Source organism: Aotus nancymaae, unplaced genomic scaffold (assembly GCF_030222135.1).
Source record: "Aotus nancymaae isolate 86718 unplaced genomic scaffold, 86718_ANA_hifiasm-v0.15.2.pri h1tg000029l, whole genome shotgun sequence".
Classification (NCBI taxonomy): domain Eukaryota; kingdom Metazoa; phylum Chordata; class Mammalia; order Primates; family Aotidae; genus Aotus; species Aotus nancymaae.
Genome location: NW_026988442.1, coordinates 23,034,955 through 23,059,013, shown reverse-complemented (window position 1 = coordinate 23,059,013; position 24,059 = coordinate 23,034,955). Strand labels below are relative to the sequence as shown.

Genomic DNA, 24,059 nt, shown 5'->3' with positions numbered 1-24,059 from the left:
AGTTTTGCTCTTGTCGCCCAGGCTGGAGTTCAATGGCCCCATCTCAGCTCACTGCAACCTCCGCTTCCCAGATTCAAGCTATTCTCCTGCCTCAGCCTCCTGAGTAGCTGGGATTACAGATGGCCACTGCCACTCCCAGCTATTCTTTTTGTATTTTGGTGGAGATGGGGTTTTACCATGTTGGCCAGGTTGGTCTTGACCTCCTGACCTCAGGTGATCCACTTGCCTTGGCCTCTCAAAATGCTGGGATTACAGGTGTGAGCCACCGTGCCCAGCCTATTCACTTTCTTAACCATGTCTTTTCACGGACGCGGTGACTCACACCTGTAATCCTAGCACTTTGGGAGGCCAAGGCGGGCGAATCACCTGAGGTCGAGAGTTCGACACCAGCCTGACCAACATGGAGAAACCCTGTCTCTACTAAAAATACAAAATTAGCCAGGTGTGATGTTGCATACCTATAATCCCAGCTACTCAGGAGGCTGAGTCAGGAGAATCACTTGAACCCGGGAGGCAGAGGTTGTGGTGAGCTGAGATCGCGCCATTGCATGCCAGCCTGGGCAACAAGAGCGAAACTCCATCTCAAAAAAAAAAAAAAAAAAGGATGTCTTTTGACGAACTGAAGTTTTACATTTTGATAAAATGACTTTATACACTTTTTCTTTTATGGTTATTGCTTTCTCAGTGCTGCCTAAGAAACTTGCCTAAGAAGCCTGGTCTCCAAGTTGAGAAGGAAGTGTCCTATCTTTCCTTCTATATGGAGGGTCAATTTTTTTTTTTTTTTTTTTTTTAATTTAAAGCCTACAGCACCCAGTATTTCAGGCGGTCTCCCATCTAAGTACTAACCAGGCCCGACCCTGTTTAGCTTCCGAGATCAGACGAGATCGGGCTCGTTCAGGGTGGTATAGCTGTAGACTACCTTTTTTTTTTTTTTCCATATTGAATCTCCAGTTTTCTCAGAACCATTTGTTAAAACCATTCCCTTCCCTTTCCTTCCCTTCCCTCCCCTCCCCTCTTCTCTTTTCCTTCTGAAGGAATCTTGCTCTCTTGCCCTAGCTGGAGTACAGTGGTGTGATCTCGGCTCACTACAATTTCTGCCTCTCAGGTTTAATTGATTTTCCTGCCTTAGCCTCCCATGTAGCTGGGACTACAGGTGCCTGCCACCATGCCCGGCTAATTTTTGTATTTTTAGTAGAGACGGGGGTTTCATCATGTTGGCCAGACTGTTCTCAAACTCCTGACCTCAAATGATCTCCCGGCCTCGGCCTACCAAAGTGCTGGGATTACCGGGGTGAGCCACTGCACCCAGCCTAAAAACATTTCCTCTTTTTATTAGATTGCTTTGGTGTTTTCGTCAAAAAAATAATAAATCACCCTATAAATGAGGATCTACATCTGGATTCTCTGTTCTATTCCATTGCTCTATTTATCTGTCCTTATGACAGTACCACAATGCCTGATTACTGTAGCTTCATCATGTCTTTAAATCTAGTTCTATTTGTCATCCAAATTTATCTTTCTTTTTCAAGATTGCTTTAGAGCCTTCCAGGTCTTTGTATTTTTATATAAATTTTGGATTTTTATATAAAGTTTGTCAAATTCCATAAAATGGTCAGATTGGATTACGGTTGGGATGGTATTAAATGTATAGATCAATTTTGGGGCTAATTGACATCTTAAAAGCATTGAATATTCCAATGAATGTATTTGGTTTATCTCTCCATTTATTCAACTCTTTAAAAATTTATCTCAGTAAGATTGTGTGGTTTTAAATGTAGACATTTTTAATGAAGAGTTTTTAAATGTAAAGGCAGTATCTTTTGTTAAATTTATTCCTAAGTAGTTCACGTTTTTTGACATTCCAGTAAATAAAATTGTTTTTCTAATTTCATTTTCTAATGTTTCACTGCCAGAACATAAAAATACAATTGATTTTGGTGTACTGTCTTTGTGTCTACAAGTTTGCTAGTTTACTTATTAGTTCTAGCAGATGTTTTATAGATTCCTTAAGATTTTCTATGTAAACAGTCATTTCATTTCTGAATAAAGACAATTCTACTTCTTTTTTTTTCCAAAATGCCATTTACTTCCTTACTTGACTTATCTCACTGGATAGACTCTGTGACACCATGTTGAACAGAAGTGGTGAAAATGGGCATTCTTGCCTTCTTCCCAATCTTAGAGGGAAACTATTCAATATTTCAACTACTGTTGGGTGCGGTGGCTTACGCCTGTAATCCCAGCAATTTGGGAGACCCAGATGGGAGGATTACTTGAGCCCAGGAGTTTGAGACCAGCCTGGACAAAATAATGAAACCCTGTCTCTACAAAAAAATCAAAAAATTAACTGAGTGTTGTGGCACATGCCTATAGTCCTAGCTACTTGGGAGGCAGAGGTGGGAGGATCACTCTAGCCTAGGAGTTTGAGGCTACAGTGAGCTGTGATTGCACCACTGCACTCCAGCCTGGGTGACAGAGCTAGATCATGTCGTAATTGAAAAAAATTTTTTTAAACTACTAAGTATAATGTTAACTGTAGGCTTTCTGAAGATGTCATTAATTAGATTACAGAAGTTCCCTTTTAATTCTAGTTTGCTGAAAGTTATTTTTGTTTTTTCTGATTTTGAATAAATGGCTGTTGATTTAAAAAAATGGTTTTCCTACTTTATTTCAATGAGTAATTTTTTTAAGTCTGTTAATATGGTTGATTACATTGTTTGGTTTTTAGTGAGTTAAATCTACCTTGGATTCCTGAGATACGTCCAATTTGGTCATGTTTCTTTTTTTTTTTAATTAATATTGCTGGATTCTATTTGTGATATTTTGTGAAGGAATTTTGCATTAACGTTCAAAAAGAATATTGGTCTGGAGTGTGTGTGTGTGTGTGTGTGTGTATGTGTGTATGTGTATGTGATTTCTGTGTTAGATTTGTCATTGGGATTCTGCTGGTCTCATAAGATGAGTTGTTAAGTGTTCTTTCCATTTTGTGAGTTTGTAAGTGTGTGTGTCAATTCTTCTTCTTCTTCTTCTTCTTTTTTTTTTCTTTGTGAGATACAATCTCACTCTGTCACCCAGGCTGGAGTGAAATGGCGCAATCTCGGCTCACTGCAACCACCATCTCCTGGGTGCAAGCAATTCTCCTTCCTCAGCCTCCCAAGCAGCTGGGATTACAGGTGCCTGCCACCATGCCTGGCTAATTTTTGTATTTTTAGTAGAGACGAGGTTTCACATGTTAGCCAGGCTGATCTTGAACACCCTACCTCAGGTGATCCACCTGCCTTGGCCTCCCAAGGTGCTGGCATTACAGGTGTGAGCCACCACACCAGGCCTCAACTCCTCCTTAAGAAAACTTACTGGTGAAACCACATGGAATTTTCTTTGTGGGAAGTTTTTTTGGTGTGTGTGTGTGGGAAGTTTCAGAATTAGGAATTCAATTTCTTATGAGATACATGGTTATTTCAATTTTCTATTTTATTTTATGTAACTTTTGGTAAGCTGTGGTTCCAAGGATTTATTTTATCTAGGTTTTCTAAATGTATTTTCAGCATAAAGTTATTTATAATATGCTGTTATTATTCTTTGAATGTCTATGGGACTTGTAAGACTGTTTGCTTTTTGGTTCCCAATATTGGTAATTTCTGTTCTTTTCTTGGTTAGCCGAGCTAGGAGTTTATTTTTTGAGACAGGGTCTTGCTTTGTCACCCAGGCTAGAGTGCAGGGTTGTGATCCAGCAGATGTTTATAGATTCCAGCAGATGTTTTATAGATTCCTTAAGAATCTGTAAATTCTTAAGGAAGAATGCAGCCTTGATCTCCTGGGCTCAAGTGATCTTCCACCTTAGCCTCCCAAGTAGCTGGGACCATAAATGTGCACCCACCACACCCAGCTACTTTTGTAATGACAAGATATTGCCATGTTGCCCAGGCTGGTCTTGAACTTCTGGGTTCTGGGCTCAAGTGATCCTCCTGCCTTGGCCTTCCAAAGTGCTGGGATTACTAGCATGAGCCACTATGCCTGGCTGAGTTTATTGATTCTACTGATCTTTTCAAAAAAGCCAATTTTTGGCTTTGTCAATTTTCTTCTATTGTTTATTTTCTATTTTGTTGATTTCTGCTCTTATTTTTTGATTTTTGTAAGACAGGAAGGGTTTTACTCTGTTGCTCAGGCTGGAGTGCAGTTGTACAATCATAGCTCATGGCAGCCTTGAACTCCTTGGTGTAAGTGATCCTCCTGCCTATATTCTGCTTACAGGAAACCTACTTCACCTATAGGCACACATAAACTGAAAGTGAGGAGATACCCCATGCAGCTGCAAACCAAAAAAAAAAAAAAAAAAAAAAAAAAGAGCAGGAATAGCTGTGCTTATATCAGATAAAACAGACTACAAATCAAAAACTGTAAAAAGAGACAAAGAAGGTCACTATATAAAGGGGTCAATTCAGAAAGAGGACATAATAATTATAAATATCTGTATACCAAACACCAGTGCTCCCAAGTATATAAACCAAATATTCATAGATCCAAAGGAAGAGACAGCAGTAAAATAATAGTAGGGGACTTCAACACCTCACTTTCAGTAATGGATATCCAGACAGGACATCAACAAAGAAACATTGGAGTTTAACTACATACTAGACAAAATAGGCTGAACTGATATTTACAGAATATTTCATCCAAGTTCTACAGAATACACATTCTTACAATCTTTTTTTTTTTGGAGATAGAATCTCACTCTGTCACCCAGGCTGGAGTGCAGTGATGCAATCTTGACTCATTGCAACCTCTGTCTCAAGCAATTCTCATGCCTCAGCCTCTGAGTAGCTGGGATTATAGGAACCTGCCACTATGCTCAGCTAATTTTTGCATTTTCAGTAGAGACAGCGTTTTGCCATGTCGTCCATACTGGTCTTGAACTCCTGACCTCAAATGATAAAAAATACAAGAATGAGCAGGACGTGGTGGTGTACCCCTGTAGTCCCAGCTACTTGGGAGGCTGAGAAGGCAGGATCACTTGAGCCTGGGAGGCAGAGATTGCAGTGAGCCAAGATCGTGCCACTGCACTCCAGCCTGGGTGACAGAGGGAGACCCTGTCTCAAAAACAAAACAAAACAAAATAAAACAAAACAAAAAGACGTGTACACATGGGCATAGAGAATAGAATAATAGATAATGGAATCTCAGAAAAATGGGAGGGTAGGAGGGGAGTGAGGGATGAGAAATTACCTATTGGGTACAGTGTACATGACTTGGGTGATGGTTACACTAAAAGCCGAGACTTCAGTGAAGACTCAGCACTCGGCCTCCCAAAGTACTGGGATTACAGGCATGTGCCACCCTTCCCAGCCTGCAGAATACACATTCTTTTCATCAGCACAGGGAATACTTCTATTCATTGTTTTTAATTTAATTTTTTATTTTTCTAGATTTAGAGGGCACGAGTACAGTTTTGTGACATGGCTAGCTTCCGTAGTGGTGAAGTCTCAGCTTTTAGTGTAACCATCACCCAAATCATGTACATTGTACCTAATAGGTAATTTATCATCCCTTACCCACTCTCATCCTCCCACCTCTCTGAGATTCCATTATCTATTATTCTACTCTCTATGTTCATGTTTATACATTTTTTTTTTCTTTTTGAGACAGGGTCTCCCTCTACCACCCAGGCTGGAGTGCAGTGGCACAATCTTGGCTCACTGCAACCTCCGCCTCCCAGGCTCAAGTGATCCTCCTATCTCAGCCTCCCAAGTAGCTGGGACTACAGAGGCATGCCACCACACTCCGCTCATTTTTGTATTTTTCTGTACAGGTGATGTTTCGCCACATTGCCCAGGCTGGTCTTTAACTCCTGAGCTCAAGTGATCCACCTGCCTTGGCTTTCCAAAGTGCTGGGATTACAGGCAAGGGCCACTGCACTGGCCTAACGCTGAGCATTTTAAAATGTGTTTGTTGGCCATTTGTATGTCTCCTCCTTCTGCTCCTCCTCCTCTCCTTCTTCTTCTTTCTTCTTTCTTTCTCCTCCTCCTCTTCCTCTTCTTCTTCTTCTGCTTCTTCTTCTTCTTCCTCTTCCTCTTCCTCTTGCTCTTCTTTTTCTTAGATAAACTCTTGCTCTATTGCTGCAGGCTGGAGTGCAGTGGCATGATTGTAGCTCACTGCAACCCTCTGGGCTTAAGCCATCCTCTCACTTCAGTCTCCTGAGTAGCTGTGACTACAGGCTTGCACCACCATACCTGGCTAATCTAAATTTTTGTGGTTTTTTTGGTAGAGATGAGGTCTTGCTATGTTACTCAGGCTGGTTTGAACTCCTGGACTCAAGTGATCTTTTCACCTTGGCCTCCCAAAGTGCTGGGATTACAGGCATGAGCCATTGTGCTCAACCTGTATGTCTTCTTTTAAAAACTATCTGTTCATATCCTTCACACACTTTTTAATGGGGTCATTTTGTTGCTGTTGAATTATTGGAGGTCCTTGTAGATTCTGGTTATTAGTCCTTTGTTGGATGCAGAGTCTGCAAATAATTTCTCCTAGTCTATAGTTTGTTTGACCATTTCTTATTGAGACGGCATCTCTCTCAGTCACCCAGGCTAAGTGCAAAGGCTTGTTCTGGGCTCACCACAACCTCCACCTCCTGGGTTCAAGCAATTCTCCTGCCTCACTCAGCCTCCTGAGTAGCTGGGACTGCAGGTGTGTGCCACCACACTTGGCTAATTTTTGTATTTTTAGTAGAGACAGGGTTTCACTATGTTGGCCATGCTGGTCTGGAACTCCTGACCTTGTGATCTGCCTGCCTTGGCCTCTCAAAGTGCTGGTATTACAGGCGTGAGCCACCATGCCCGGCCTCTGTTGATTGTTTCTTTTGCTGTGTAGAAGGCTTTTAGTTTGATATAATTCCATATGTCTATTTTTGTTTTTGTTGCATATGCTTTTGAGGTCTTGGTTATAAATTCTTTGAGTAGGTCAATGTCCAGAAGAGATTTTCCCTAGATTTTCTTCTAGATTTTTTTTTTAAATTTAATTTAATTTTATTTTTTATTTTCTTCTTCTAGAATTTTTATAGTTTCAGGCCTTACATTTAAGCCTTTTATCTGTCTTGAGTTAATTTTTGTCTGTTGTTGAGAGATATGGGACCAGTTTCATTCCTCTGCTTATGACAATCTAATTTTTCCAGGACCATTTATTGAATAAAGTGTCCTTTCCTCAGTGTACATTTTTGTTGACTCTGTTGAAGATCAGTTGGCAGTAGGTATGTGGCTTTATTTCTGGGTTCTCTTTTTTGTTCCATTGATCTATGTATCTATTTTTATGCCAGTACCATGCTGTTTCAGTTACTGTAGCCTGGTTGTATAGTTTAAAGTCAGATAGTGTTGTTTTTTGCTTAGGATTGCTTTGGCTATTTGGATTCTTTTTTTGGATCCATATGAACTTAGCATTGTTTATTCTAATTCTGTGAAAAATGATGTGGTATTTTGATAGGAATTGCATTGAGTCTGTCAATTGCTGTAGGCAGTATGGTCATTGTACTGATACTAATTCTTCCAATCCATGAACATTGGCTATTTTTCTATTTGTTTGTATCATCTATGATTTCTTTCATCAGTGTTTTATGGTTTTTTAAAATAGAGATATTTTACCTCCTTAATAAAATGTATTCCTAAGTATTGTTTTTGTAGCTGTTGTAAATGGGATTGACTTCTTGATTTGGTTCTCTGCTTGATCTTGCATTGAAGGATTAGTTACTTATTCTAGTCTTCTCTGTCTGGCTTTTTTTTGTTTTTTTGGGGGTGTATTTGCTTAGAGTCTTTGTAATTTACCTGTTAATTCTGTTTCTTTTGTTTTTCCCTCTAGGCTATCACTGCCTCTTTTTTGGCACTAGATAGCACCTTAGGCTCAAGTTTGCCTCAGTTGTAGTAAGTCAGATTGGTGCCTGTTCCCAAATGGGGGAGGTTCCAAAAGGGATACCTTGGCAGCCTGGGAAGCTTTCTAGGGGTTTGTGAACCAGGAACCTGTGAAACAAACCTCCTCCCGTGTGCTGATGATGAACAGCCACTCTGATTTGGCATCTCCTTTGGCCAACGTCCAGAGCATAGTTTTCTAGGCTGGGGATAGTAAGTCTCACCTTTCCCGTTTGTCACTGACTGTCCTCAGGGAAATTTCTCTTTCTGGGCACCCTCAATGCTTCCTGTGACTTGAGGCAGAGGCAGAGGCAGGTCTCCTGCCAAAGAATCCAGGATGGTGGGGAAATAGATCGAATGCTACTTTTTCCAGTGTAGAAGCTGTGAATCAAGGGGAAGTTTTCTATGTGTTTGGTACTGGACAGATTGGAGGGCAGAGCATTATGGATATGGAAGTCCAAGCCTCTGACGATTGGCTCAGAGTTTTTCCACTTCTCTGTAGCCCCAGAAACTGTCTCATCCTCATATCTGAGTTATGGCATGTTGCTGGTGATAATCTTAGTGCTATGTATTTGTTTTTGGTTTTCTGTGAGGGGTGGGAAGTGAAACCAGCTTGCTTCTGCACTGCTGTTTTGGAATTGGGAGTCCCAGTTTTGTCAATTTTTGTTTCATGCATTTTGAAGCATGAAAATCAGAAATGCAATTCTGATTTTTGTCCTCTTGATGAAAATGGACTATTTATCATCATGAAATGTTCCTTTTTATCTCTGTCTTAAAGTCTACTCCATTTGAAATTAACCTACCTTTTATTCTAGCTTTCTTATGCCCCGATTGGATGCTGTATAATTTATCTTTTCTCAACTATTTCCTTTCAGCTATCTGTATTGTAACATTTAAAGTGTATCTCTTGTAGTTGGAATACAGATTCTCCTTGTTATTATTATTTTTTAATCCTACATTCTCCGCTTTTTAGTTGGAGTGTTTAGTCCATTTACAGGTAATGTAATCATGGACATAATTTGATATAGGTCTACCATTTTATTACTTGTTTGTTTCATATATATATTTTTTCCTCTCTTCATCATTTTTTGCCTTCTTATGGGTTAAAATAAATTTTTGGAACTCCATTTTAATTTGTTTATTGGCATTTTAGCTACACTTCTTTATATGTTTTAAAGTGGTTGCTTAGTAATTACAATAGTCATTCTTAACTTAGAGTCTTCATTCTACTTAGATCTAAATATTTTACCACTTCACACAAAATTTAAGAGCCTTACAACCATACACATCAATTTACCCCCAATATTTATGCTATATTTTCATATATATTATGTATAAATACATTAAAAATCCCATAATACAATGTTATAATTTTTACTTTAAAGAGTTAGAAGCATTTAGAAATTAAGGAGAATGTAATATTTTATATTCACTCTATTAGTCTGTTGTCACACTGCTATAAAGAACTATGGGACGCTGGGTAATTTATAAAGAAAAGAGGTTTAACTGGCTCACAGTTCTGCAGGCTCACAGGTTTAATGGGCTCACAGGAAGCATGGCAGGGGAGACCTCAGGAAACTTACAGTCATGGCGCAACGTGAACAGGAGGGAGGCACGTCTTATATGATCGGAGCAGGAGGAAGAGAGGGAAGGGGCAGGTGCTATACACTTTTAAACAACCAGGTCTCGTGAGAACTCACTCTCATGAGAGCAGCAAGGAGGAAGTCTGTCCCCATGATCCAGTCACCTCCAACCAGGCCCCTCCTCCAACACTGGGGATTGTAATTTGACATGAGATTTGGGCAGGGACACACACCCAAACTGTATCACTCACCAACAAGTTTAACATTTTCAGATGTGGAGACAGAAATGACTCCATCCTGGATGATAACCTTCCATGTTGACTTCTGTTTAACCCCAGTCCTGGGAATGTCTGCAAAATTTCCGCTTTACTCACTCTTCCTAGTGTAACAACAGATCAATCTTGATGTCATTGCAGAAATTACCAGCTATGATGCCTATAGTACTCTTGCCTGTCTGGAGGGTGCCTTTAATTGCCTCTATAGAGCACATATACCCTTTTCTTATGGTATAAAAGCCCTGGGTCTGGGGAGTAACGGTGCAGAGATCTATTTGTCTTGCTGCCACCCAAGACTACGCTTCTGTCTAGGAGTTCCTACTGATAAACTGGATTTGTCAGCCTCATGTTTTGACTTCTTGGCTCCTTCTGTATTTGGGTGTCACTTTGCATAGATGGCCTTTTCATAAAACACCAAGGATTTTCACTTCTTCTTGAAGATATGAGTTTCTGTCTGTGTCACTTCCCTTCATTTGATGAACTTCATTTAGTGTTCCTTGTAGTACAGGTCTGCTGGCAGTGAAGCCTCTTAGTTTTCATTCATTTGAAATTATTTTTTATTTCATCTTTATTGTGGTGGACAGAACTTGAGCAACCCCCAATAATCCCCACTTTCTGGTATTCACATCCTTGTGTAATCTCCTCTCCTTGAGTGTGGGTGGGACCTGTGACTTGCTTCTAACCAATAGATTATGGCAAAAGTGACAGGTTGCCACTGCCATGATATCATACACTATAAAAGACTGTCCTGGTAGGACCTCTAGTGTCTCTTTTACTTGCTGGCTGTGAGCATGGAGGCTTGCAAAAAGTTTTCTGAGCCCACAAGGCAAGAGATTTCAGGCAACATCTAGTTGCTCAGCATGGCCTCAGTCTTGCAGCCTCAAAGAAGTAAATTCTGCCACTAACCTGAGTGAGCTTGAAGATGATTCATTGTCAGTTCAGCTTCCAGGTGAGAACAGATTCTTGGCTCTGACTTCTAATCTACAGAAACTGTGAGATAATGGGCATATTTAAAAACTACTAGGTTGTGGTAATTGTTACACAGCAATACATTCATTTTCAGGTATATTTTAGTGGATATAGAATTCTGGGTTGACAATTTACATTGTTTTTCTTTTTCTTTTTGGATAGAAGTTCTCACTTTGTCACCCAGGCTGGAGCACAGTGGTGTGATCATGGCTCACTGCAGTATCAATTTCCTGGGCTCAAGTGATCCTACTGCCTCAGCCTCCCAGATAGCTGGGACTACAGGTGCGCATCACCATGCTGGCTAAGTTTTGTATTTTTTTTCTGTAGAGGTGGGGTTTATCGTGTTGCCTAGGCTTAAAGATGTTTTTCTGTTGTCTTTTGTTCTCTTTTATTTCTGACATGAAGTCAGACGTCATTCAAATCATTGTTCTCATTATGTATTTTGTAAATTGTCTCTGGCTGATACCATGATATTTTCTTTATCTTTGGTTTTCAGCAGTTTGGTATGATGTATCCATATGTGGTTTTCTTTGTATTTTTTCCTGCTTGGGGTTTGTTGAATTTCTTGAATCTATAAATTTAAAACTTGTACTAAAAATTTGACCATTATTTCTTGACAAAACTTTTTTTTTTTTTTGAGATGGAGTTTTGCTCTTGTTGCCCAAGCTGGAATACAGTGGCATGCATGATCTTGGTTTACTGCAACTTCTACCTCCTGGGTTCAAGAGATTCTTCTGCCTCAGCCTCCCAAGAAGCTGGGATTACAGGCATGCACCACCATACGCGGCTAAATTTTTATATTTTTAGTAGAGATGGAGTGTCACCATGTTGCTCAGGCTGGTCTCGAACTCCTGATCTCAGGTGATCTATCCACCTTGGCCTCATAAAGTGCTGGGAATACAGGTGTGAGGCACTGCGCCCGGCTCATAAATTTTTTTTGTCCCAATCTTTTGTTGCCTTCAGGGACTCCAATGATACAAAGTTAAAACTTTTGATATTGCTCCACAGGTCACTGAAATTTCACCTTTTTAAATTTTTTCGATTCTTTAGGATGTTCCTTTTTTTAAAAATTAAAAATTATTTTATAATGCTTCATTAATTTGCATATCATCTTTGTGCAGGGGCATGCTAATCTTCTCTGCATCGTTCCAATCTTAGCATATGTGCTGCTGAAGTGAGCACAGCCAGGATATTTCTATTGACCGATCTCCAAGTTTGTTGACCTCTATTACCTCTCTTCTCTTGTTAAGCCTATCCAGTGAACTTTAAAAAATCCAGATGTTGAATTTTTTAATTCTAGCATGTTCATTTGATTCTTTTTTGTAGTTTCTATTTATCTGTTGAAATTTCTATTTATTCATTTATTTGAAGTATATTTTCATTCCTTGAGTATAGTTATAATGGTTGCTTTAAAATTATTTTATGCTGGTTGGAATTTCTGAGATGCAGATGCTAAGCCAGAGTTAGAAATACAAAAGATTGATTGTGGAGTGACACCTGTGAAAGAAAATGGGAAGAAACAGGATTGGGCAGGGGAGCAGTCACATCAAGATGAATTCCTGATACTACTTCTGCCAGCCTGATGGGGGAGCTCTGGAGCAACGATTGCCTACTAAGGGAATTCCTCCACTGGGCACAGTGACTAAGCCTTTGTAATACTGCCTTGCTCAGGCATTGACTGGAAGCTATCCAGAGAAGATGGGACTAAAAAAAACTGTTCTGTTGTGTTCTTGGCCAGGTGTGGTGGCTCACATCTGTAATCCCAGCATTTTGGGAGGCCAAGGTGGGCAGATCACAGGGTCAGGAGATCGAGACCATCCTGGCCAACGTGGTGAAACCCCATCTCAACTAAAAATACAAAAAATTAGCTGGATGTGGTGGTGTGCACATGTAATCCCAGCCACTCGGGAGGCTGAGGCAGGAGAATGGCTTGAACCCGGGAGGTGGAGGTTGCAGTGAGCTGAGATTGCGCCACTGCACTCCAGCCTGGTGACAGAGCGAGACTCCATCTCAAAAAAAAAAATAATAAATTCTGGTCTGTTTTTTAGCCTTAGCTGGTATAGTCGTTTTTAAATATATGAGTTTGGCTAGGATGAACTACATTACAAACAACTTCTTTACCTATAAATTTCTTGTTAGGGTGGGACATAAGAGAGGTGGTTGTTGTGGGAGATTTGGAGGGCAGAAGTGAAGCAGCAACCATCTTTTAGTTCACATACGCTGTTTCTTATCTTCAGGCTTACCTTTGAGTTCCTGCATATCCTCGTATTTCTTCCATTCTATTATGTGTGTAATTTCTTGGCCGGGCAGTCCTTGTGTCTCCATGGACTGCACAGGCTGTTCAGGTACTTCCTCAGTTCAGGAAACTTTTCTTCTGGCAGGTATTTAATTGTTGCCTCTTTTCCTACTCTTATTTTGTCTCCACCTGGAACTTCTGTTCTTTATATGTTAGGACTCCTGGATCTTTCATCTAAATCTTTTATATTTTCCAGTATTACTTTTATCTCATTATCTTTTTTATCTACACTTTAAGATTATTTTTGTACTTAATCTTCCAGGTTTCTAATTCAGGGCTCACCAGTGATATCATCTCCTTTAATTTATTTACTGTTTCTTTTTTTTAAAGCTCAAAGTGTTTTTTTTTTTCTTTTAAAAATAGAAAAAGAGATGGGGTCTTGCTATGCTGATAGGCTGGTCTCGAACTCCTGGCCTCAGGCGATCCTCCCATCTGTCTCTCAAAGTGCTAGGATTATAGGTATGAGCCACTGCGCCCAGCCAAAGCTTGAAGTTCTTGTTTTAAGCTTCAGAAGTTCTTTTTGTGTGTGATGCATTTGTATCTTAAAGCTTACTGTATTTTTTTTTTTTGCCAATGCAGACATTAATTTGTCTTTTCAAGCTCCAGTTCTAGCCAGTAAATGTGTGATATGCTTGTTCTACCTCATCCTCCTCTGGAGGTCCCTTTGTTGAACTGTTATCTTTTGGTATCTATTTCTTTGGGTGTAGATCACGCTGAGAAATGTCCTTAAAGATGAGGAGGAAGGAAGGGCGTCTGACCCTGAGGACCTGTGGTTCATGAGAGACTGGTAGCCCCCTGCCAAGGTATCCACAGGAGGTCTCTCTGCTCCCTGGTCTCTCTCAGACTTGTGGGTGGGAAATCCAACCTATGCTAGCAACTTTCTGCTTTAGTAAAGGTCAGGAAGGCTCAGTAGTCTCATGCAGGGTCTAGGGAGCCAGAAAACCTGAATTTTCCCTGAAATGGTCACATTTGACCCTTACCCCTTTATTGCTCATAAGTTAATTGTCCAAGAGGAAGGGAGCCCCCATAGCAGTGATTTTTGCAGGAATCGGGTCTTGCTCAGGAAAGGCAATAGCCTGGAATTGGGATCCTGGAAGGAAAGGGAGTTCATTCAGGCTCCACTCTCCTCAGAATCCCCTTGTTAAGGTATAATTTCCCAGATATTGAAAACTTAACTTTCTGTATAGTGCGCATGGGTCATAGATTCAATTAACTCATCAATGTGTGAACCAGCAACATGGTAAGATAAGGGGGGAGGCATCTGACTTGCAACACCCAGCACTGAAGGACACATGGTAATTTCTTTCCACCATTTCAAGTGTTGGCTGCTTTTCCTTCATGTCATCCTCTGCTCACGACAGCTCTGAGACCGAAGGTAGAAGCCGATAAAGGAGAGGTTGGGAAAGAGATGACAGCGTGATAAAGGCTTGGAAAGAATAGGGCTATCTGAGGTTTTATGCTCAGGAGCCATGATCTCCACTTGCCTATAAGATATCTACGTAGCTGGGTACAGTGGCTCACACCTGTGATCACAGCACTCTGGGAGGCTGAGGCGGGTGGATCACCTGAGGTCAGGAATTCAAGACCAGTCTGGCCAACATGGTGAAACCCCATCTCTACTAAAAATACAAAAATTAGCTGGGCGTGGTGGCTCATGCCTGCAATCCCAGCTTCTCAGGAGGCTGAGGCAGGAGAATCACTTGAACCTTAGAGGTGGAGGTTGCAGTGAGCCAAGATCGCGCCATTGCACTCTAGCCTGGGCGACAAAAGTGAAACTTTGTCTCAAAAAAAAAATTATCTGCTTAAATTTCAAAAATGGGCCCTTCTCGGTGGATGATTTAGAAGAAGCACACGTCTGGGCATCTCCTGCCAGGATAAAGGATTTGGAAAGCACAAGTGGGTTAGATTTTAGTTTCTACTGACACCTTGGCTAGGTGCCCTTGTGCAGTGCACCACCTGCACAACTGCACTGGCAGGCCCCATGGGGGATGGCAACCAGCCTCAGATGGTAGAGGGTTGGGACCTCCTCCACTCTGGTAAGAAGGAGAGTCGGGGAGAAAGGAGGCGTGACCAGGAGCACGACAGAGTGAGAGGCATGGAAGGAAGTTGTGGGGTTTCTGTTTGGCATTATTTTCTCTGTGAAGAAGGAGAGAAGCGAAGTGTGAGTGAGGCTCGGAGATTTGGAGGGAGAGGCAGGTGTGGCACCGTGTCCGTGAGGAAGGCAGAAGGAGGGACTAGGAAAAATCGGAGAGTTGTTGAGGAATGTCAAGGCCTGAACAGACGTTTCTCTGGAGTGGAAGGCAGGAGGGGGCAAAAGTTAGGAGGTGGGCAGTGAGCTCACTGGGGAAATGGGCCACTCCGAGGCGCAGGCTGGGGAGGAGGGCAGCTATCTGTTGGCCAGACGTAAGACAAAACCCCAGCCGCTTGCTTTCATCAAACAACGCACACCAGCTCTTGTGGCAAGAACTTTTACAAATAGTAAGTCATTTGATTCTTAATTGTTACTTCTACTTGGCAGATGAGAAAAGCAAAGCACAGAAAGGTTAAGTGACTTGCTCAGAGTCACACAGCTGACTAGTGGCAGAGCCAGGATTTGAACCCAGACCATTTGGGAAGCTACATGGGAAGGATGGTCTGGGTCCTAACTCTTAACTCTGGGAGGCCTTTCCTGACTTTTCTACCAGGGGTGTCTCTGAGATCATGGAATCAGTTTCAAGAGTGAGGCAAGGTGATTTTTTTTTTTTTTTTTTTTTTGAGACGAGGTCTCAGTCTGTCACCTAGGTTCCAGCCTGGAATGCAGTGGTGTGATCACAGCTCACTGCAGCCTCAACCTCCCCAGCTCAGATGATCCTCCCATCTCAGCCTCCTGAGTAGCTGGGACTACAGGCTCAGGCCATCGTGCCTGCCCATTTTATTTATTTTTCTTTTTAGTAGAGACAAAGTCTGACTATGTTGCCCAGGCTGGTCTTCAACTCCTGGGCTTGAAAGATCCTCCCGCCTTGGCCTCCTAAAGTGTTGGGATTAAAGGCCTGAGCCACTGCACTTGGCCAAGGTGATTTTTTTAAAAGTTCAAAAGGTGATAATTTGTTTTGTTGGGGTGAGTCTAAACATTCTCACATCCAAATGCCATGTGCCATCAGGGAGAATCTGGGAGCTGTGGGTAGGTCTGCTTTCTGCTCCAGGCTTAGAGATAGACCTGGCTGGCCTAGAGAATGGGAAGTAGGGGTCAGGGAGTGACACTTATCTTTATTTATATTTTGGGGGGCTTTAGATTTTGAAATCCTGTCTATACATGCAGAGCCCTTTTTGAGAAAAACCGTTTTTTCCCATTCTCATTTTTTTAAAGTTAGAAAAACATGCCGAAATCAGCTTTCAAACAATCTTAGTCCTCATTTTATAAAACACATTTCCTTGAAGCTACCGGCAGTATCACTTCTGTCAGCCACCAGCCTTGTAAAAGGAATAAACCCGTAATCACCCCTCTATGGGAATGAGGTCAAGCTCAATGACTGTCTAATAAAGGAGTAAACTCAGCATTTAAAAAAATCAGAATCTCTAGGAACCTACAGGCAAACGGCAAAGGAAATTTGAGCTGACGAAAACTGAGATTTTTTTTTTTTTTTTAAAGAAAGGCTTTATTATTCTTTATTTTCGAAGATAAAACTACATTTTAAAAATGGTGGGTTGGTTTATCAACAAATCTCTACTTAAGGAATTGACTATGGAACTGATTATACAGCTGGCAAAAACCTCACTATTTCGACAGATTCTGAGATGGTCTAATTTAGTGAAAGGTCTGAATCAGTTCGAAGCCAGTGGTTTCGGAACTCTGACTGGCTTAATTACCTTTGACTCAGAGTAAGCCGAGAAACTCCTTCCTTCAGTGGCCTCCAGAATCGAGAGAAACTTACCCCAGTGAGCTGATAAAGATAGTTTCTTCATATATATATAGTTTTCATTTTTCTTTCATAGAAATGGGGTTTTGCCATGTTCTAACTCTGGTGCTCAAGCGATCCTCCTGCCTCGGCCTTCCAATGCTGGGATTACAGATGTGAGTCACCATGCCTGCCCAAAGAGAGTTTCTTATTAGCAGATCAATTTCAAAATATTAATCACTTCTTCAGATATGCCCTGTTTGTAATATAGGAGGAACCTCCCCATGTGTGGCCTGGTCCCTTTGGTGTCTGCACACCTGAGGAAAGAGTCTTAACCCTGTGCCACAAAACCCATGGTCACCACTGCACGGATGATATACAGATGTGGAAACTGAGGCTTGTTGGAGGGAGTGCCTTGCTCAAGGTTTCAAGGCTGAACTGTGGCTGGAATACATCTCCTTATGACTCCCAGTCCAGTGCTCTTTGTAATGCATGTCGAAGTACTTGGTATATGGTAATTAGATTAGTAATAAACAGAACGTTGGAAAATTGTTCTCTGTGCGTTTTAGACATTTTCCCTATGATAATTCCAACTAGCGATTTGGCCTCTCTGTGTAGTAATAATAACACATGCAGCCGTTATTATGCACTAGGTACCATTCTAAATACTGCATGTATCTTCACTTAATTCATCCTGTCAATAACCTTGTGATACACACTTATTTTCTCCAGTTTTTTTTGTTTGTTTTTTGTTTCGAGATGGAGTTTCACTCTTGTCTCCCAGGCTGGAGTGCAGGGGTGCGATCTCAGCTCCCTGAAACCTCTGCCTGCATGGTTCAAGTGATTCTCCTGTCTCAGTCCCCTGAGTAGCTGGGATTACAGGTGTCCGCCACCACACCCAGCTAATTTTTGTATTTTTAGTAGAGACGGGGTTTTACCATGTTGACCAGCCTGGTCTCAAACTCCTGACCTCAGATGATCCACCCTCTGTGGCCTCCCAAAGTGTTGGGATTACAGGCGTGAGCCGCCGCACCCGGTCTCCAGTTTATATAAAGGAAAACCGAGGCCCAGATGGAGTAAAATGCCTAATACCGGGATTCCCACCATTTCTTCATTCTCAATGCCTTCAATATCTCAGTAACTTTTTCATCATGTCCCAAGGTCCAAATAAATACCTAATGGTTTTGTTTACTAAGCAATTAGGTGCAAAACAACTTACAAATCTTTATGCCCTAACAGCTTAGTCATTGTTTGAAAAAATAACTCACATAAATTGAAACAAAAAATACTTTTCTTCCATCTTAACCAGGATTACATAGTGGGATGGAGGTGCCTGTTGGGCACTGCACAGCTTCTCAAAACATGAATCAGATTGGACGTTACTTCCCTCATGTTCTGTTCTACATTGATTTTCACGTGATGTTTGCTTTATATAACTGTAACTACAGAAAATCCAGCTTTTCAAAGATATGATGTCACTAAAAGCAATGTAGCACAAGCTCAAGGTGAAACTGTGAACTGCCTTGAGCTGTAGTTTGTGGCTGACTAATATCATTGTTTCTTTAAAACAGGTAAGAAAATAAATGTTCCTCTCCTCATGTGTGCTGCAGTGCCCAGGAGTTTTATTTATTTATTTATTTATGGCAAAGTCTCACTCTGCTGCCCAGGCTGGAGTGCTGTGGTGCAATCTCAGCTCACTGCAACTTTTGTCTCATGGGTTCAAGTGATTCTCCTGCCTCACCCTCCAGAGTAGCTGGGACAATAGGTGTCCGCCACCATACCTGGCTAATTTTTGTGTTTTTAGTAGAGACAGGGTTTCACTGTGTCAGCCAGGCTGATCTTGAACTCCTGACCTCAAGTGATCTGCCTGCCTTGGCCTCCCAAAGTGCTGGAATTACAGGCGTGAGCCACTGCGCCCGGCCCCCAGGAGTGTTATCTTCATCTGCTCAGGCTGCTATACCAAAATACCATAAACTGGGTGGCTTAAACAGCAGAGATTTACTTTCTCACAGTTCTAGAGGCTAGAAGTCTGTGATTGAGATGCCAGCAAAGTTGAGTACCGGTGAGGGTTCCCTTCCTGGCTTGCAGACGGCTGCCTTCTCACTGTGTTTTGGCATGGCAGAAAGAGAGAGTGATCTTTCTTCCTCGTTTCATAAGGCCACTAATCCATCATGAGAGCCCCACCCTCATGATCTAATCTAACCCTAATTGCCTTCCAAAGGCCTCATTTCCAAACGCCATCACTTTTTGGGGTAGGGCTTCAACATATGAATTTTGGGGGCTGCAAACATTCAGTTCATAACAGGTGTCTTGGCACACAACTTGGGAACTATGGTCTACAGGGAAGAGCTACTGAGAACAGAGACTTGCACCCAGTAGTCTAGCTCCTGAGCCTCTATGCTTGGCACTAGGTCAGGCGGTTTTGCCCAGTATACCCCATCAAACGGGGCTCACACTCCAGGAAATAGATTTATTCATTCAGCAGATGTTTGACAAGCTGCCACTCCATGCCAGCCCTTGTGCTGGGCTGGGGTGGGGAGGGACAGAGGCTCCGAGGAATGGCCAGAGAATCCATGGTGGAGCTGGTAGGTCCGGGAAAGAAGGGGCAGGAGAGAGACGGACAATTCTTTACAAATTTTTGCTCAGCAGCCCAGGGTTGTAGTTTATCTCAGAGAATGATCTGATCCGATTCAGCCAGTCTGGTCTCCACCTTTAAATGTTGGGAACTGCATAAATCAGCACATTTCGCTCAAAGCAGAGTCTATATACGGCACTGCCAGGCTGCTTGCCATAATTAGGCCTCCAGCAGTGATTGTTTTTGCTCCTTGTGTTTCATCCCCAGCCCCAGAGGGGGAAGGGAGGGGTGTGATCAGGGTTATGACGCTTGTGTGCAACCCTAACAGATGAGAGGTTTGGAGGCAAGAGCACAAATGGAGGCCCTGCTCGCTACCTCGTCCGCTGCTGCTCCCATCCCCATCTTTGTCTGCACCACAGGGGGGCTTCCTATATTCTGTGGTCACTCCACCCTGCATTTCCAAGCCCTTCTCATCTCCATCATTCCCCCACAAATAGCCTCCTTTAGGCTCTTTGAACTTGGGGATGCACACCCTGAGGGCAGTCCGTTCTCGGAGGAAGGACCCGAAGAAAAGCGATGCGAGTCCTGGGGGCGGGCTCAGGACCATTTAGGCAGGGAGTTCTGGGGCCCTGGTCACTGCTGCATGGCTGAGGAAGGGGGAGGGGCACAGGTGGTCTTTTGGATTCCGTGCCCTGTGGGCAGGGTGTAGCTATAGGAAGGTCAGAGAAGGGCCCTCTAACTAGGGACACAAGGCCCTCTAACCAGGACACACACTAGGGAGGTCCTGGTCACTCAAGTCTAAAGGTAGTTCTCTTTGTGTACAAAAAAAGAGAAGCATAGGAGTCTCAAAATCTGATCCTGTCATACTGCCAGGGGGCCTGGTCCTCTCAGAATTCTAGGAGTCACCTGAGTGGTGCCAGGCCTGTTTGGAATTCTGGGAGCAGTGATCATTATCCTGATTGGAGGTGTGGTATTCTGCATTTACTTACTAGCTGCGGATTGAGATATTTGTTTGTGGGCTTGGTCAGTTTCTAGGAGAGATGAATTAAGTTCTCCAAATAATAATTGTTGATTTAGTTCTCTATGCAATTCTGTAATTTGATATCTTATGTTTTTTGTTTTTGTTTTGTTTTTTGAGACAGGGTCTTACTCTGTCTCCCAGGCTGGAGTGCAGTGGTGTGATCTCGGCTCACTGCAAATTCCACATCCTGGGCTCAAGCAATCCTCCCATCTCAGCCTCCCAAGGAGCTAGGACCACAGGCACTCTCCACCATGCCTAGATAATTTTCCTTTTTTTTTTTTTTGGAGAGATGGGGTTTCACCATGTTACCCAGGCTGGTTTTGAACTCCTAATTTAAAGTAATCCACTCTCCTCAGCTTCCCAAAGTGCTAGGATTACAGGTGTGAGCTACCTTACCCAGCTTGACATCTTATGTATTTGAAAGCTACAGTTTTTAGTGAAAATATATGCTCATGGGTGGTTATTTGAAAATCTATATATAGTTCTTCTTGTGACATTGCATTCATGTATATTTGTCAGATATTAGGATGATCACCTGGGCTTTTTTTTTGGTTCATATTTGTCTGATATATCCTTTTTAATCCTTCTCTCTTCCATCTCTCTATATCCTTTTGTTTAAGTGCTTACTTGTAAATAGCACACTACTGGATCTTACATTGCTCATCGAATCTTAGACTCCCCAACTTTTGCCTGATGACAATAACCCATTTATCTTTACTATGAATACTGTTATGTTATGCCTATATAATAATGAACCTCTGATTCAAAAGCAAACAGCTGGCTGGGTGTGGTGGCTCATGCCTGTAATCCCAGCACTTATGAAGGCCGAGGCGGGCAGATTACTTGAGGTCAGGCATTCAAGTCCAGCCTGGCTGACATGGTGAAACCCCATCTCTACTAAAAACAGAAAAATTAGCTGGGCATGGTGGCATGGCCTATAGTCCCAGCTCCTCAGGAGACTGAGGCAGGAGAATTGCTTGAAGCTGGGAGGCAGAGGTTGCTGTGAGCTGAGACTGCACCACTGCACTCTAAACTGGGAGACAGAACAAGACTGTATCTCAAAAAACAAAAAACAAAACAAATCAAAAAAGCAAATGGCTAATGACGTAATTGGAATATCACCATTTTGCAGTCCTCAGCGACATAATAGATGCAGGTAATGATCGCCAATGGTGGCTGACAGTATAAAGAGAGACCAAAACCGAATCTGAACAGACCTCCAGCTGCAACTCCAACGGGCTGAATCTACAACTCAGAAAGTCCGAGGAACACGTGAAATTATATGACAAGGATGCAGCCAACAAAATCCAGACTATGGGACATGTCAGCACATACGACCAGGTTTTCTCAACAAATGAATTGCAAGGAAAAAGGAAAGAAGGGATGGGAGGCATACAGATGAAAAAGACTCAAGAAACATCGAGCTAATTGCAATGAGTGGACTTTATGAGGATCGTGATTGATAAACTATAGAAAAGCATTTATAAATTTATTGTTCTGGAAAATCTTTCCTGACAAGAAACCCAAGTGGTACTCAGGGGATCGGAGGAACACACTTTATTATGCTGGCGGGCCCAGAAGGGTTCACACCCAAAAGTCTGGACTCCAGCTAAGAAAAGTGCATAGTTTTTATAGGTAAAGGAGTAGGGGAAGGAACTCAGGACTTTAGACAACGCAGCAGGTTTTAGACAACGAGGTAGTTTCTCTTAAGGTTTTCTGGTTAGTAAGCAATAAGCTGAGGCTCAGAAGCAGAAAGAGGCCATTAACTAACAAAAATAGGGTCAGTTTCAAAAATAGGGACGGCTGCTGACAACGTGCTGACAAAATCCTGGGCGAAATTTCCACTTTATTACGAGACAATGGACTATTAGATGATATTAAGAAATTATTATTTTGTTAGATACGGTATTGTGGTTGTATTGTTAAAAATACTTATGTTACACATCGAAATATTTAGGGGTGAAATGATATAACGCCCGGGATTTAATTCGATTTGGAATACATCGGGGCGGGGGGAGAAAGTGCAGGTGGTTGGGGAAGTCGGATTGGCCCTGAGTTAATTGGAGAAGTGGAATGATGGGTAACTGGGAATTTATGACAGCTCTCTCTACTTTTGTATATATTTCAAGTTTCCCATAATAATATGTTAAAAAAAAAAAAAAAAGTTGGGGTGGGGAAGGAAATAGCTGATCTGCTTTTTTTGGTCCCATTTCTCCGGCCCGCCCCCACGACTGGTTCTGAGGCCCCAGGCTGGCTGGGCATGAGCTGCATTCCCCGAAGGCGTCAGGAGGTGGCGCCACTGCTCCTCTGCCGGCTGCAACTCCCCGCCCCACCCCCCCACCCCGCCTCAAAGGCCTCCAGGGTTCCTGCTCTTCCCTACAACGCAGGGTGTGGGGAGGGAGACCTTAGGTCCAGTGCGGATTCGCCCTTTCCAGCGCGTGCTCCCTGGCTTTCTGACGCTCATCCTGCAGGGCTGTAGCTGCCTCTGATGCACCTGTCCAGGCTTGGGGAAGGGGCCTTGTCCTGGCCCCATGAACACACTCTAGGCTCCAGAGCTTCACCTTGATCTTGGAGTCTCCCTTCCATGTCCTCTGGCCTCCCCCACACCTGGAGGCAGGCATTAGCCTCAGTGCCCCGCAGCCCATGTGCCTAACCCCCATCTTTCAACCCCAGACTCCAATGACAGGGTTGGGCGGATGCCCCCTCTGGCTGAGCCTTCAGGTGTGAGGCCCTCAGTAGGAGCCAGAACCCTGCCTGTGGGTAGGTGTGGCTGTGGCCTTGAGCTGAGCTGGCCCTGGCCAGGGAGTTCCTAAGCCTAGGTCCCAGAGCAGGCTCCCATGCCACTCTAAAATATGTTGAAGTTGAATGTGGAATCATGGTTTTCTTTTTCATTTTTTTTTAATTGAGACAGGGCTTCACCATGTTGGCCAGGGTAGTCTTGAACTCCTGACCTCAGGTGATCTGCCCGCCTAGGCCTCCCAAAGTGCTGGGATTACAGGCGTGAGCCACCGTGCCTGGCCGGTTTTCTAACCTTTTTTGTTTCTGAGACCCAGTCTCGCTCTCTTGCCTAGGCTGCAGTGCAGTGGTTCAATCTTGGCTCGCTGCAACCTCCACCTCCTGAGTTCAAGAGATTCTTCTGCCTCAACCTCTCGAGTAGCTGAGGTTACAGGTGTGCGCCACCATGCCTGGGAATTTTTGCATTTTTAGTAGAGACAGGGTTTCACCATGTTGGCTAGGCTGGTCTCAAACTCCTGGTCTCAAGTGACCCACCCACATCAACCTCCCAAAATGCTGGGATTACAGGCGTGAGCCACCACACATGGCCAGTTTTCTAACTTTCTAAAGGAGGGGAATTCCATTTGTAGAAGCCCAGTATCTAAGATCAACAGGAGAGGAGATTCCTGGCTCCATCTGGGAGGAATTGTCACTTAGGCCTCCTCTGACCCCCCACCCCCAGCCCAGGGTGAAAAACACCAGGCTTCCAGGACTCTGGGTTCCTTACATTTCTGGCTAGCTATCAGCCTGAGTTCCTATAAGCCCGTCCGAGGCTCCAGGAAGTCCTCCTGGGCACTCGTT

General features: G+C 42.9%; 1 non-coding gene and 1 pseudogene across 1 annotated transcript; both read right to left on the bottom strand.

Annotated features, from left to right (window-relative positions):
* Positions 1-798: 798 nt before the first annotated feature.
* On the bottom strand, positions 799-916 carry LOC135277048 (5S ribosomal RNA; annotated as a pseudogene).
* Positions 917-11,792: 10,876 nt separating this feature from the next.
* On the bottom strand, positions 11,793-11,898 carry LOC135277062 (U6 spliceosomal RNA). Its single transcript, XR_010344672.1, has one exon. It is a non-coding gene; the product is annotated as a U6 spliceosomal RNA (small nuclear RNA).
* Positions 11,899-24,059: the final 12,161 nt, after the last annotated feature.